We start from the raw sequence: 6677 nt of genomic DNA, 5'->3' as shown, positions 1-6677 counted from the left end.
GATGCATTGGATAATGTCTGTTCCTCTTGTATTTATGGTTCTTTTTCACTTTATTTATAGTGCATTGTATCTCCTTAATGCATTTGTTGTGTTAAAAAATGTGGATGTACTACTATTGTTACCTTTGCATCTCTTCACAGTGTTTATCTAACATATACTGTACATTGATTTATAATATTTGTAGTGACTTTGTACATTATGCAAAATTGAAATGATTATCTTTATGGTAAATGGCATAATTTTCGATTTTTTTGTGCATGTTTTTCATGCCGCAAATCCTAAATTTGGGTGAATATGCCTAAAGCTTGTACTCTGTTCTGATTTTAATCGTTTCCGTTTTCATTTATGTTGCTTTGTTAAGAAAGTTTGTTGCCTCTTCAATGCTTTGCCGTAAAGTTTAAAATAGTTTTGAAAACTTGATTTTGAGGGCTAATACTTATTTAGGCCCAACAGATTTACTTTTTAAAAAGCAAACAAAATCTAAAGAAAATTTAAGAAATTAAAAAACAAGATTACTAGGATGAGATGATGATTTGTGCAGTTTGGTAGACAAAGTTCATAATTACTGTACAAGTATGGTATTTCTATCATTTGCAAAAAAAAGTAATAATTCAGTTACAAAAGATGTGTATAAGTATGAATTGCTACATACTGCATTTATGTGCCAAATCTGCTAGACCAGGGGATCTTTTTGACCCCAAGGCCCCCCACTGTATCCAACAATACTCAAAGGCCTCCCTCCCGCTCAAAAAACTAAACATTTCTACCTAATAAAATAGTTGAGAGCTTGATATTAACTGAAAAAGTGTTTATTCAATATAAAAATAGACAAATAATAAGAAATATCTCCATCTTTTTAGTTGTTTTAAAATGTATTCAATGCTCATTTTGTCTAATTTTAAATTATAAGTCATCTTGAGGACCCCTGGAAGTCACCTGGGTCCCCCTTGTTGGCTACAGCCCCCCTGTTGAGAACCACTGTGCTACTTTAAGAAGTTAAATTTAAAAATGTAATATATTTAAGTACAATGTCAATATGCTGGTTTGGCGTTCAGAATGGGAGATAAACCTGTTCTGGTGCTGCTTGTAAACTTTCCATTCCCATGTGCATAAACCTCAATGGCGATCACAGCAGACACCTATTCTCCAACTCAAGTACTCGGTTTTTTGACACCCGTAATCTCTGATTATAAATGAGATTAAGTTATTTAAAATGCAATAGCCATATCCTATCACCATATGGCCTATAGGGAAAAAATCAGCCACCTTATGCGTGAACTGTAAATCAGGAATAAAGAGGCACCCCTGCATCTGTGTCTCACAGGGACGGGATAAAAAGACCAGAAGACCAGAGATGCTAAGAACCTGTACATATGACACCCCCATTGTTAGCATGTGCAGATGAGGCAGCTCAGCTAAATTGCTAACAATGAGTGGAGGAAAAAACCCTTTTACAGGGGGGCAAAGGCACACAACACTATTATCATAGTGATTTAAATAAACTAATCTCATTTTCTGCATCAGCTAAGGGGGCAGATCAAAATTACTGACATGCGTGTGCGTGTATGTGTGCTGAAGTGTTAGGAATGGGGGAGTAGGTGGAGGTTTGGGGTCGAGGGCTATAGGATTAGTATACTCTTAAAAGATTTTGTAGATATTTCTGTTTTTGATATTGTTGAGAAGATTTAGTTTAATGTGTGTGTGCGTGCGTGAGAGAGAGAGAGAGAGAGAGAGAGAGGGTGAGTAGCGCTGGGATGTGAAGGCGTAATATCAGATCTGACAACAAAAGAAAAAAACAGACGCAAGCTGTTTCTATTCTTCTCGTCTTCCGGTCCAGTGGAAAAGTTGATGAAGTTTAAATGAAGCAGAATTAGGAGATCAAGCGGGCAGGCGCGTGCTGATACTATCCGTAAACCCTCTCCCACAGGACTTCACGAAGCCAGGAATTGAGCACAGGCCAGCTGACATGGATGAAATGGAGAGAAATAGCAGAGAAAGATGAGAATGGAGGGAGAAACAGGGGCGGGAGATGGGGTTTATGGGCGGATGGAGCATTCTCTAAATGATAATCTCCAATCACCTCTAACATCAATTCTGTCAAGGTTTCGGTTAATGAGCTCACGGCCGCTCGAGCGTTCTGCCGCCTCCCGTTTTTCTCTGATTCCCTCACCATGGCTATCATCACTGTTATTCTTTTCATTTAATCCTCCTCTCTTCAGCTGATTTGAGCAGCGGGACATGGGAAGCCTATTACGCAGGCCTTACTGCTCTCGTCTATCTAAATGCTAACGACACCCGCACATTACGCGCGGGGAAGGAAATGCGTTCGAATGCACGGGGTGCCAGAGCGAGGGCTAATCTGTTGACGATTTCGGTTGTGTTTTATCAGTTTATTATTTGTAACGATGGAGGGGAGGTGGGCTGTTAACGGAGGAAAAATATTTGTCACTGCGCACTGACGTTTTCTCCGAGGTCACTGGCCCTCATCAACGCGCGTTTCCACTCGAGATGCTTCGACCCGTCTGCGGGTGTCGAATCGAGCGAGTTCGTTTTCAACCGCTTCTCACCCTCTCATATCCGCCTCTCTTTTAATATCCACTGCTCAGATATTGATGGAAAAATCACAAGTGTCTTTATTCCTCCCGCTACGTCTGCAAGAAGTTAGACGTTCTGAATTGATTGGTTGTAGCTGGCGTATTGGGTTGGAAAGCTTGGGGTAAAAGCTCTGGGTCACCTTGTAGCCAAAGCTGACTTTCCAAGCCATCTCCTTAGTAGAAAGTTTAGCGATATTTTCAACCTATTAATAAATCTAGAACTTCCCCTAATAGAAGATGTCACAGTACCAGACGTTCACTATTTGTGGCCATGGCCAAAAGAATTCATGAAAACAATATTATTACAATCTATGATCAAATCTTATTGAATTTTTGGGGGGACAATGAATCACACTCAGAATATGAGTGTAATTAAGTAGAAAGAGAGAGTTTGCAACTAGTGACTCTTAGGTTAATATCGATAAACAAGGTTTTTAATATCACAGTGACAATACCAGATTTTGTATTGATTAATCTATTTTAAATTGTATTTTGTTAAACAACTGGTTTATAGTTGGTCTTTAACTGGTGCAAGCTTGTTTATTGAAGCTTGTATACAGTTCTCTCTCACACAAACTCACTCAATTATTTTCTCCGTGTTCCACATTGCATACATTATCTTTTTTTTTCCAGAATGCCAAAACAAAGACCCAAAATAAGATACATATCCTTTGACGTCTTTTGTTGGAAGCTTGGCTGTCCCCAGTGCACGATTCCTTAATTCCTTTGATTCGTTTGATTTCACACAGACCGCTGAAACAGCAGTCGGTAAAATAGCGAGTGAACTATCAATCTTTGTAATGCGATCGGTGGCGGGTGCACCATGTGTAAATGTTTGCACCACCCTTCGTTCAGGCCTGCCGTCAAACTTATTCCATTGAACAGAAGATTCAGGGCAGGCAGGTCCCTCTTTCTATATCTTTTCTCTCTCTCACTTCAAAAGCAGCATGGCATTGAGCCTGATGAGAGTATTGCCTTTTACAGATCTGTGCATTTTTCATATAGCCGCTGCTTTTATGTTTCATCTATGCCAGCTCAGGAGAGAACAGCTGTGTGGGCCCTAGATCTTCAGCAACTGACTGAGAACTCATTTCACTGGAAGAGACGGGTCAGGATGTAGAGGGCATTTTTACGGTGCTACCTGCTGGATCAGATACAAATGGATCTCTCTACCTTAAAAAAATTTGACCGGCACCGTGCGAGCATCCAGATAACTGGAATAATACACAGAGAATCATGTCTGTGACAGCTATGGATTAGTGTCATTTATTAAAATGCGTTGGGTCCATCACACGACACAGAAGTCGCCTAGACAGTGTAAAAAAGAGTGTTTAAACAAATTAATAATTATAAAACAATACCATCTTTATCCAAATCAACTAATGTGGTTATTTAACGATATTTTCCTTATAGTTAATTAAAGATACAACACACAGGTCAAAACAATCAAGCAATCACAGTATTTGCAGGTCTCCTGTAACTTTACAGTACTAATGTAGGTCACAATGAGTGCAAAGACCAATCCAGTATTACTGTATCTGAATTCTTTGAGGAGTAACAGTGCCCTCTTGTGTTAGAAATGCTAAATTGCAGTCTGATTGGAACACTGCAATGCCTTTGGCCTCATTTATAAAATTTTGCTTAGATTTTATCCATAAAATGAATGCCAACGTGCGCACAAAATGAAGATTTTGTCTGCGCAAATTTCTATGCCCATTTTGTGCGTATGCACGATTCATAAACGAGGCCCCGGTTGCTCGTATTTCCATTTTTATTCTATGCAGCATAGTGTCCAGTGTTAGTCTAGGGGAATAGTTATATTATAAAAAAATATTACATAACAAAACATGTTGTACTACAGTGTGCATTGTATAAAACATCAAATAGGTAAGTGTAGCTAAATCGCTGTCATGCTTTTGCTGTCTCTGGTGAACAGTGTTCAACGGTCTGTGAGCGGAAGACGGTTTAAAGCCTATGTAACAGAATTGATTCACACACCTTTTCTAGACCTTAGAGGGAATCTGTCAGCAATCAATAAAGACCAAAACAGTGTGCGCCAGGTGCGATTTACTGAGGAAGAAAGAGCTCAAGTGAGAAACCGAGAGCAATGCATCAAGCGTATTTTCTAACTCATCCTCCGTGACTACATGCAGCTCAAGAAAAATCTTTAGCTCTGAAGCAAAAGGTCAAATCAGAGGTAGCCACTGGTGAGGGTAGAGCATTTTTTCACACATGAGAAGGCAGCGTAAGGCCCTAACAGGCTGCTGCCAGTCAGTCATGTGCACTTCTCCCAGCTTGGTGCTTTGTCAATGTGCTGTGACTAAGCCAGGGTGGTCCCATATCTTCTCTCCTTAGCCTAATTAAAAGAGGATTAGACGCCACGGAGCCCCAGACCACTACAGCGAGCGGCACATCCGTTCCTCTTACTTTCTCGGGATAATCGCACATCGAAGAACGACAGGAACGGCGAGAGGGGCTGTCTGGATTGATGCCCAGAAAACGAGGGACGTGATAAGAATGACGGTAAGCTTCGGTCACTTTGAGCATGAGAACAAAAACGCTGGGGTGTTGCCTATCTGTGAACAGCCCCCCATCTTCTCGAAGCAGTGGTGGTTCTAGACTACCGTAACTGGGGGGGCAGGCAGGGGCCACTTATTCTTTTAGGGGCACACTTACATGTGTCATGATTAATTTTCAGTTATTTTTCACTGTCATGTATTACTGTTTTCTCTAGAAGTAAACTAATAAGCCTAGAAAACAAGTTCAACTCAAATTAATGTTCCATGGTCATTTATTTCACAACACATTGTATATAGTCAAAACAACAATGACAACAATAATAACATTTAGGCACTTTTCTGCATCCTAAATGTACATACATGAATGAAAAACTACCTACAAACAAGATATCCAAAAATCAACTCATGTTTAGATGACTGCTTGAGTCACATTATCAAGTATTTCCTTTACACAAAGAAAAAAACATGAATTTCAAAATTTTCACATGTGATATATGTGGTTTTGGCACACTTTCATGTGAATGCCATGTTAACTAAATACTCATGTTTTTCACATAGAATTTCAGGGTTACAAAAGTTGTCTCTCTGCACAACTAAATCACCTTGCTGATGGGTCCTCTGTTCTTCTGGACTTTATTCAGTTCATTCTCTAAGCTTTTGTGCATTTCTGACTCTTTTTCAGAAGCATCTTCTTTCTCCAGCCTTGACTGACTATTATCTTTAGTTTTCTTATTAAAAAAGGACATTATGTCCTTAGGATTTTTTCTCTTGATTTTAACTGCAAATGGGAAAATTATGAAAATGTGTAAATGAAAAGAGGTGTCAGGGAATTGCGTGGAAGAACCCAATTGCAGGCAACGAGGGATTGAAGGGGTTAACACAGATTTATCTGAACAAACAAAACAAAAACCCACGATGGGGATAACAGATAAACAGGATAACAGGATAAATGGGACGAAGACTAACTGACACTAAACTGAAAATAAACCACACTTGACTTAAACTAAACTGGACACTTACTAGACTCTGACGGGACAATCAAAACAGGAACATGAGCATGGGCGAAACAGGTAACCACAGGATACGTCAAAACATAGACCTCGCAGCAAGACACACCAAACACAATGACCGAACACAGGACAATGAAACATGAGGGCATTAAATAGGAAAGACAAACGAGGGATAATTACACAGGGCAGGTGAGGGTAATGAAACACAGACGGGAAGCAATACGTGAAACGAGAGGGGCGGGGCCAATGACAAGACACGAAAAAACACACTAGATGTAAAACAAACAACTCATGGCTTTCTCACATAAAACATAAGGCTTTGTCATGGCTCTGCCGCAGGACCAAGAAAAACATGACTAAATGAAGCAGAGCCATGACAAGAGGACTGTCAAATACACCACAAGTAATATACAGGACAGTATAGAATAAGCTGTATTGATTACTTGAACTCTGCTAATTCCTTGGGAATGACAGACCATTTATTTTAATTATAAGGCAAAAGTGCATTTTATCAAACATTCACCACAATAAATGTAAGTTACATCTGATCTCAT

The sequence above is a fragment of the Triplophysa rosa genome, linkage group LG19 (genome assembly GCF_024868665.1).
Source record: "Triplophysa rosa linkage group LG19, Trosa_1v2, whole genome shotgun sequence".
NCBI lineage: Eukaryota > Metazoa > Chordata > Actinopteri > Cypriniformes > Nemacheilidae > Triplophysa > Triplophysa rosa.
The sequence above is the reverse complement of the archived record's forward strand: the minus strand, read 5'-3'. Positions refer to the sequence as shown.